At 43.7% G+C, this 9,090-nt stretch overlaps 1 pseudogene; it reads right to left on the bottom strand.

Annotated features, from left to right (window-relative positions):
* Positions 1-8,220: 8,220 nt before the first annotated feature.
* LOC147970557 (protein FAR1-RELATED SEQUENCE 5-like) lies at positions 8,221-9,090 on the bottom strand (annotated as a pseudogene).

Here is a 9,090-nt window from a genome sequence, read left to right as displayed (position 1 = left end):
GTTGTTGTATGAGAACTCCGTGTATGGTAGATTATCATCCCAGCTAGATCCATAATCTAGCGCACAAGCTCTCAACATGTTCTCCAAAATATGATTGACTCTCTCGGTCTGTCCATCTGTCTGCGGATGAAAGGTTGTACTGAACTCTAGCCTGGTGCCCAAAGTCCGGTGCAGCTGATTCCAAAACTTCGAAGTAAATTGGGTCCCTCTATCTGATACGATGGTCCTTGGAACTCCATGAAGACACACGATCCTGGTCATATATATCTTGGCCAACTTTGCACTTGTATAGGTGGTTTTCACTGGGATAAAGTGAGCTACTTTGGTCAAACGATCCACTACTACCCAAATAGAATCATATCCTGACCGGGTCCTGGGTAATCCGGTGATGAAATCCATGCCAAGCTTGTCCCACTTCCATTCGGGTATCGGCATAGGCTGCAGTAATCCTGCTGGCTTTCGATGTTCTGCCTTCACTCTCTGATATACATCACATACGGCTACATACTCGGCAATATCTTTCTTCATACCAGTCCACCAGAAATGCTCCTTTAAATCCAAATACATATTGGTGTTTTCGGGGTGTATCGAGTATGTCGAGTCATGAGCTTCCTGAAGTATTAACTTCCTGATCTCTGCATTATTGGGTACATAAACACGGTCCTCAAACCACAAGGTGTCGTGCTCATCCTCACGAAAACCCTTGGCTTTTCCTTTGCTCATCTTCTCCTTTATCTCAGCAACTTCCTTATCATCCTTCTGAGCTTCTCGAATCTTTCCCAATAATGTTGACTGAACTTCCATTGCCGTGACAAAACCTTTGGGGACTATCTCCAAACATAGCTCCCTGAGATCTTTGGGTAACTCCTTTGGTAATCCCCCGCTTACGAGAGTATTGGCATAACTCTTCTGGCTCAAAGCGTCTGCTATGACATTGGCCTTGCCTGGATGATAATGCAACTTCATGTCATAATCCTTTATAAGCTCCAACCATCTCGTTTGCCTGAGATTCATCTCCTTCTGTGTGAAAATGTACTTCAAACTCTTGTGATCCGTGTACACATCACATCGATTTCCAATAAGAAAGTGTCTCCAAGTCTTGAGTTCATGCACTACAGCTGCTAACTCCAAATCATGCATGGCATAATTCAACTCATGCGGTCGAAGTTGACGTGAGGCATATGAAACAACTCTTCCGTCTTTCATGAGTACACCTCCAAGTCCTAAGTGAGAAGCGTCGCTATACACTTGGAAATCCTTGCATATATCCGGCAGAATCAGCACTGGGGCTGTAACCAAATGTTTCTTCGGCTCCTGAAAACTTGCCTCACATTCATCTGTCCACTTAAACTTAGTGTCTTTCTTAAGCAAATCCTTCATGGGCTTCGCAATCTTAGAAAAAATCTCAATGAATCTCCGATAATATCCCGTGAGTCCGAGAAAATTGCGGATCTCTCCAACTGAGGTGGGTGCCAACCACTCAATGACAGACTAAACCTTGGTAGGATCCATTGCTATACCTTCTCTTGATATAACATGGCCAAGAAATCCAACTTCTTTAACCAAAACTCACACTTGCTGAACTTGGCATACAACTGATGTTCCCTGGGCCTCTCGAGAACTAAACGCAAATGCTCCTTGTGCTCCCCTTCATTCTTTGAGTATACCAAGATATCGTCAATGAACACCACAACAAACTTCTCCAAGAACTCCATGAACACCTTATTCATCATACTCATGAAATAGGCAGGGGCGTTAGTCAATCCAAATGACATAATTGTGTACTCATATAGCCCGTACCTTGTGGTGAAGGCTGTCTTGGGTATATCATGTTCTCGGATCTTCAACTAGTGGTATGCAGATCATAGATCGATCTTGGAGAATACTTTAGCTGCTTGCAACTGGTGAAACAAATCATTGATCATCGGCAGTGGGTACTTGTTCTTGATCGTCACTCATTCAATGCACCATAATCAACAACCATTCTCAAAGATCCATCCTTCTTCTCAACCAAAAGCACTGGTGCTCCCCATGGTGACGAACTTCATCGAATGTAACCTTTCTCCAATAACTCCTTAATCTGCTTCTTTATCTCCTCCAGGTCATTTGCGGGCATCCGGTATGGCCTCTTCGATATCGGTCCGGTGCCTGGCAACAGCTCTATCAAAAACTCAATGTCTCGGTCTGGCGGCATGCCTGGTAATTCCTCTGGAAATACATCCGGGTAATCCTTCACTATAGGCACTTCCTCCTGAACAACTCCTGAGAGGGAATTTACTTGGGTCCTCCTTGGCGCATGCCTGGATACATACTTAATCATTTTTCCCTCCGGGGTGGAGAGCCGAATTGACCTACTAGCACAGTCGATGTTTCCTCCATACTTTGATAGCCAATCCATGCCTAGTATCACATCCAATCCTTGTGACTCCAGAATTATAAGGTCGGAGGAGAAAACATGGCTACCAATGGTTAAGGGTAACCAATTGCACCATCGGCTGGCCATATACTCTGCACCTGGTGAGCTTACTAACATGGGGGTCCTAAGGGCTAATCTGGGTAGCTTAAACTTGTCCACAAATCCCCTTGATATGTATGAATGCGATGCACCAGTATCAAAAAGAACGATAGCGGTAAATGACTTAACCAAAAACTTACCGATAACTGCGTCTGGCTGCTCTTCAACCTCCTCCACGTTAACGTGGTTCACTTGTCCCCTGTTGAAAGGGTTGGGCTTCTTCCCAGAGCTTACATTTCCATTACCATTCTTTGCTTCAGGGCACTCATTGGCACAGTGTCTAGTCTTCCCGCACTTGAAACAAGTAATGTCACTTTGGTCCTTCTTGGCGGGTGTGGCTGGGCTAGAGAGGTTTTGGTTGCTGCCGGCTCCATTCCATTTTCGTTCTTGGGGCCACTGTGGTTATGCGAACTTCCTCCATTGTGGGTATGGCCTCCATGGTTATGGGTATATCCTCCCGAGTTCGGGGTAAAACGAGGCTTCTGCTGAGACCCTGAGTTGTACTTCCCTTGTCCATACTTCCTCTTGCAGCTCTCAATCTGTTGCTGCTTCCCTTCAATCATAAGAGCCTTGTCTACCAACTCCTGGTAGTTGTTAAATGTTGCCACCATTAACTGCATACTCATCTCATCATTCAGCCCTTCCATAAACTTCTCCTGCTTCGCGGCATCTGTGGCCACATCATCTGGGGCATAACGGGCTAACTTACTAAACTCATCCACGTACTGCCCCACAGTACAGTTTCCCTGGCGTAAGTTGTGAAACTCACGCTTCTTCATGCTCATAGCTCCAGTTGAGACGTGAGCAATGCGAAATGCTTGCAGAAACTGCTCCCAAGTGACATTGGCTATGGGAAAGGTGGCTGTGTAATTCTCCCACCATGAGGTTGCAGGTCCATCCAATTGATGTGCGGCAAAACGCACCTTCTCAGCATCTGTGCAACCTGTGGTGGTCAACTCCCTTCCAATCCTGCGTAGCCAGTCATCAACAACCGTCGGCTCGGTGCTACTGGAAAACACCGGCGGCTGCAACCTCAGAAAACGGGCTAAGTTGTCAACTGGAGGTGGTGGTGGTGGTGGATTGTTGTTGTTGTTGTTGTTGTTGTTGCCTTGGTTCTGGACTAGTAGTTGCATCAAGGCATTTCGCTGTTGGATGAACTGAGTGAGCTCCGGTGGGAAGGCAAATCCAGGGTCACGTCTCGGAGGCATCTGATGGGTTTAGAGGGGAGAGATTAGAATAGAATGAGGTCTAGTGAGAAAGCACTACCCATACGTGCATGAGACAAACACATTCATATCACATCAATCAATTCAAACAAGGGCATACAATCGATCTAACTATCGTTACAGGTGCTCGGACTATTACTATATACATGGGGGAAATACTACTGATAATATGGTGGTCTACTAGAAATTTTGATTGGTGGAAGACTCCATGATATCCGCTCCAGCTTCGTCTTCATAGTCATCATCACTACTGTCGGGGTCGGAGTCGGTGTCGCCGATGATGATGTAGTCCTCGGGATGGTCGTCATCTCCTCCTGGCGCGGGGTCTCCCATGAATACTCCTAGCTTCCTTGTCAGGTTGTCATTCTTCTCCACTAGTATTGCAATTTCCTCCTCATATCCATCGCGTGTAGACTTGAGTTCCTCTTCTAGCTCCCAGTTCCTGGTCACCACCTTCTTCAGGTCTATTATGCTTGCGCACATTTGGTTCTCCTGGCGACGAATGTGCTGGTTTAACTCCTGGATGAAGGCTGCAATGGACCTCTCCCTCCTGGTGCTGATCATCTCCCATTGCTCATCTCGGCACCCACATATCTGGTAGATGGTGTCCTTCAGATCCTTGTGATAAACTTCACCGATGCGTCCCATGGCGATGTGCGCTGCCATGCTCTTTACTAGACTCTAGGTTGGTGCATCAAAGGAAAATTCTATGGGCTCAGTAACTGGCGTGAACATCCTTCCTGGAACTTGAACTCAAATTATCCAACGCTCTTCTTCTGATAAAGTGGCGGTGTAGGTCCCAGTGAAACTTGGTATTCCGATGTTCATGTACCTAGTGACTTCCTTCAAGTGTCGTCCAAAAGGTGTGTCTTCATCCGGTTGTGCAAACTTGTTCCTTGAGTCCACCATCCTATAGTGTGGAAATTGGAGAGGAGTCAGAAATGAGTAGAGAAGAGTGACCTATGGCTCATCTTAGTGGTCGTGTCCTACAATCAGCGTGTGCTCTGATACCATCTTGTAGCGATCTGACCTCAAACAGTCAAATCTCTGTGCATAAGTGTCATCCCTGGATCGGTAATGCTGACACACACACAGTACTTCAAAGGATTTATAACAGAGTAGCAATCACACACTTATTACATCGAATGTCTCAAAAGAGAACTTAATACAATAATATGGCTTAAGGCCATCTAAGTAAGATAACAGCGGAAGGCTTGGAAGATAAAGTGAGTCCATCAACTCCAACGGCATAGCTGAGTGCACGACAATGACCTAGCGCACCTTACTCTTTTTTTGAAAAGTCCGCAACATGATATGTTGCATCCCGAAATAGGTCAGCACATGGAATATGCTGGCAAGATAACGTAATAGAGCAATGAACAAGTAAATGCTATCACTACATGCATATATGGCTGGTGGAGGCTCTATGGTTATAAGGTTTTTGCGAGAAGCCATTTTTTCCCTACAACAAAGGAATATATTATATTTAACTATCATGGTAGTTGATAAACATTGAGAATGATACCCCTCATCTCGATCCCAATTAGAAAGTAATTAATAACCCAACAAGTTAATTTAGAGTGATGAGATCAACATGATAATCCAGGAACCAGATACTCAAGATGTCCATAACCGGGGACACGGCTAACCATGATTAGTTTGTACACTCTGCACAGGTTTGCGCACTTTTCCCCACAAGACCCGATCTCCTCCATTGGATTTCTCTCACTACATGGTGTTTGAGAAACGGATGACTGAGACACAGTCTTTCAAAAGCATTAACTCTTTACTCTAGGTAGACAGTACCAACCTACATCCCCCACATCTGCTAGACTACCACTGAAAGAGGTCATGCAACATACTCAACTATGTTAGAGCCCATAATAGCTTGTGGATGCACATGAAAGTTTCTAGCATGAATATCTTATGATCCCTTTGAGCCTGGGTGGCGAACCAAAAGACAACACTGGTATATCCCCAGGTGCCTGCATACAATCCACCTAGATATGTATTTAAGTAGCCACCTTAAGTTAACCATTAATTAAGAATCTCACATCTGTCATGGATCACTCAAACCAAACCACGTCTACGAGCATAGCATGGCAACCTAAGCATAACGTAGAAGTAACTCCCAAGGTTTGATAGTAAAAGGGCAATAGGTTCTACCTCATCATCTACTTCCCAATACCCACATGTTAATCACATCCTAATCATGCAGTGTTTGAGGATTGAAACTAATGCATAAAAACTGGGTAATAAAGGGGTATGATCAAAGTGTTACTTGCCTTGCTGACGATCCGCAAAACCAAGAGACTCGTAGTAGCACGCTTCGCACTTCGGGAATTCTATCGCAAACAAACAATAGAATACATAAGCACTCAAGCATAGATGCAAGGGTAAAACTCAAATAAGAAGATCCAATTTGAAAGTCCAACTGAAGAGCTTAGATTTGCAAAAAGAATCAACTAAATCGGAGCTACGTTACTGGAACTACAATCAAAAGAACTTTGAAAACAAATCTGCTTGAAACCAAATTTTAAATTGTCAAAACCATGTTCAATTGATTAACCAGAAAGAGGGGCTCGAGACGAAGATCTTGGCATTGGTTTCACTGGATTTGGACGAACGGTTGAAAAGTTGCGAGGGTTTGAAGATCAAGGGCTAATCTGCAATAAAAATAATCACGGATAGGTCCCTAGCAAAAATAAAAAATAAAAAGAAAAAACTATCGGATGAACGTCCGCTAACTGAGACTATTGAACGAATTCGTTCGTTAAAACGAACTAACGAACAAACGTTCGTAAAATTATCTAAACCGAGAAAAACTGATCTATTAAAAAACCGAAACGGGTCTAGGGTTTTTAAAAAAACCGAACGGTATAAACCGAAAGGAAAACCGGCGGCGGCGATCTCCGACGGCGGCGGCGGAGAACTCCAGCGGCGGCGGCGGCGGCGGGCTACGGCGGCGGCGCGTGGCGCGGCGGCGGGCTCCGACGGCAGCGCGGATCGCGAGGCAGCGGCGCGGCTAGGGTTTTGGCGGCGCGGGGTGGGCTGGCAGCTGGGCTAGGGCAGCGGCCTCGGGCGCTTATAAAGGGGCCTGGGCGGGACGTGTCCGGCTCGGGCACGGCCCAAAGTCGGTTCGCATGGTTTTTTTATAAAAAAACAGATGGAGTAAAAAAGAAATATCAAACAGAGTCCAAAAATTCCGAAATAAATTTTGATGGTCCTCTAATAAAATTTAGGACAAAGTGAACAATTTTCCCGGACCTAATGCAACTTTTAAAAAGGTGGTTTTTTCCGAATTTAATTAAAATAACTCCGAATAAAAATCCAAATAAAATCCAGTGAAATATTTATTTTATTTTTAACATTTTTCCTCCAATATTTCTTTTATTTTGGAGAATTCATATTATCTCCTCTCGTTTACTTTATATTTGAAATATTTTCGGAGAGAGAAATAATCAAAAATCAAAATGATCCCCTTTTCAATATTTGAGAAGATTTCAAATATGAAAATGAATGAAATCCCCAACTCTCTCCGTGGGTCCTTGAGTTGCTTAGAATTTCTAGGATCAAAACCAAAATGCAAATGAAATATGATATGCATGTGATGACCTATGTATAACATTCTAAAATGAAAATTTGGGATGTTACATGTCTTCTGTATATCTTTGAAGTAGGCAACCGTCTCAATCATATCACCTTCTTTAGTTGCATTTCTGTTCAAGCTTGACTTCAGGTTCGTGATGTGCTTGGTAGTATAAGGAACAGTCAGCTCCGTGCCATGGTACTCCGACATGATGTGCATCATTCGGCTTGCGCAAAAAAGAAAAACAAGAAGAGCGATTAAAATCTTCCCAATAGGCAAACGATAGGCAAATTAAACCCTAGGGCACAACACACACTGAGATGGAGACCACTAGTCTTTTTCAGGCATTTTTAGTTGAATTTGTTTTAGTAACAACCAAGGTTAGAACATGTAAAGCCTTTTTGGTTCCAGAAGTACCAACAAGGCATTATATGTAACCGCGAACAAATGCATGTCTCTGCTCACACCATATGTAGGCAACTAGAAACCATTTTTTGACAACAGTTGCTTACCACCCCTGACACACACTTTTTCGATTCAAACAATGATGCCAGTAGGAAATATACAACTGTCACCAAAAAAATTAGTTGTTTGCATGTGTGAACAACAGTTGCCTACTCAGGCTCCATACTCATGCTCAAAACAGAAATGTCAGTAAGAAATATATCTACTTTCAACCACATCTAGTTGCTTGCATTTTTTACAACAGTTGCTACAAATCTTAAGAAATTTAGAGCATCAAGGACCAGCCAATAGTTGTCTACCGTCCACACTAGTCTGCCTCAACAATGAGAAACTTGTGTAACCAATTTTTGTCCCACTACTTTTGTTGTCGCCTACCATATGGGAAGCAACAAAACACCGAATCCAAGCAATAAAACTATTTTCTCCTACCACCACTCACCTATAGTTAAGTTGCAATTATGAGGTTTTTTAGGAACAACTTCTCTTCTAGGGGGATGCCTTGGTGCGATCGCAAATATTTAGTCAAGGAAGGTTTGTCAATCAACGAATGGTTATGCTCGGCAATAAAATAAGTGACCTCCCAACGGCCATCAATGAATTTTACTATCATCTTGGCTTTGCACCTAGTCTGTATTATCTTTTCTCTTTTCCGTTTCTTACTCTTCTTCTTTTTGTTAGTAGCATCATCAGCTAACACAATGACATTGTCTTCTCCATCATCGTCATTCCCACCTTCATAAGGATCTTCTAGCATTTCAACGCTAGGTGCAGTCACAATACCGTGGTCAGCGTTTTGGGGTTTCTGAAACTTGTTGCAAACAAACTGGTACTTATCTATTTCGCCAGTAACAGTAGACCTTCTAGAAGTATTCATCTTGATTGAAAAAACCCACATGCTGAGCATAAGCATTATAGTGTTCTCTTGCACCTAGCAAAGTGTCAAACCTTGTACCCAATGAAGGTTCCTTTGGCTGGGACCACGATTCATCATCGTTATCAGCATCTCCCTCTGCACCCTCACGCCCAACAGTCCCACCTGTTGCACCCAAAGTATCTGTGTCATCAAGTGTGTGCTCTTCTGTGTGCATTGCTTGCATGCCAGGGTCAGCAACATTCTGCGTGGTTGGAGGGTTTGGAGGTTCAGCCACAAACTCATGGATATTGTTCAGTGGGGGTGCCTTTTGCGTAGAAGGTTGTGTGCAGTACATGGGCTCAACGTTTTCCACTACAACATTGGGTGTCAAGTCACAATTGAGGTCATCTGGAAATTCATTAAGGTCAATCATCTCCTGCAT

The sequence above is a fragment of the Triticum urartu genome, chromosome 5A, assembly GCF_056163025.1.
Source record: "Triticum urartu cultivar PI428250 chromosome 5A, HENAU_Tu73, whole genome shotgun sequence".
Lineage (NCBI taxonomy): Eukaryota > Viridiplantae > Streptophyta > Magnoliopsida > Poales > Poaceae > Triticum > Triticum urartu.
The sequence above is the reverse complement of the archived record's forward strand: the minus strand, read 5'-3'. Positions and strand labels throughout refer to the sequence as shown.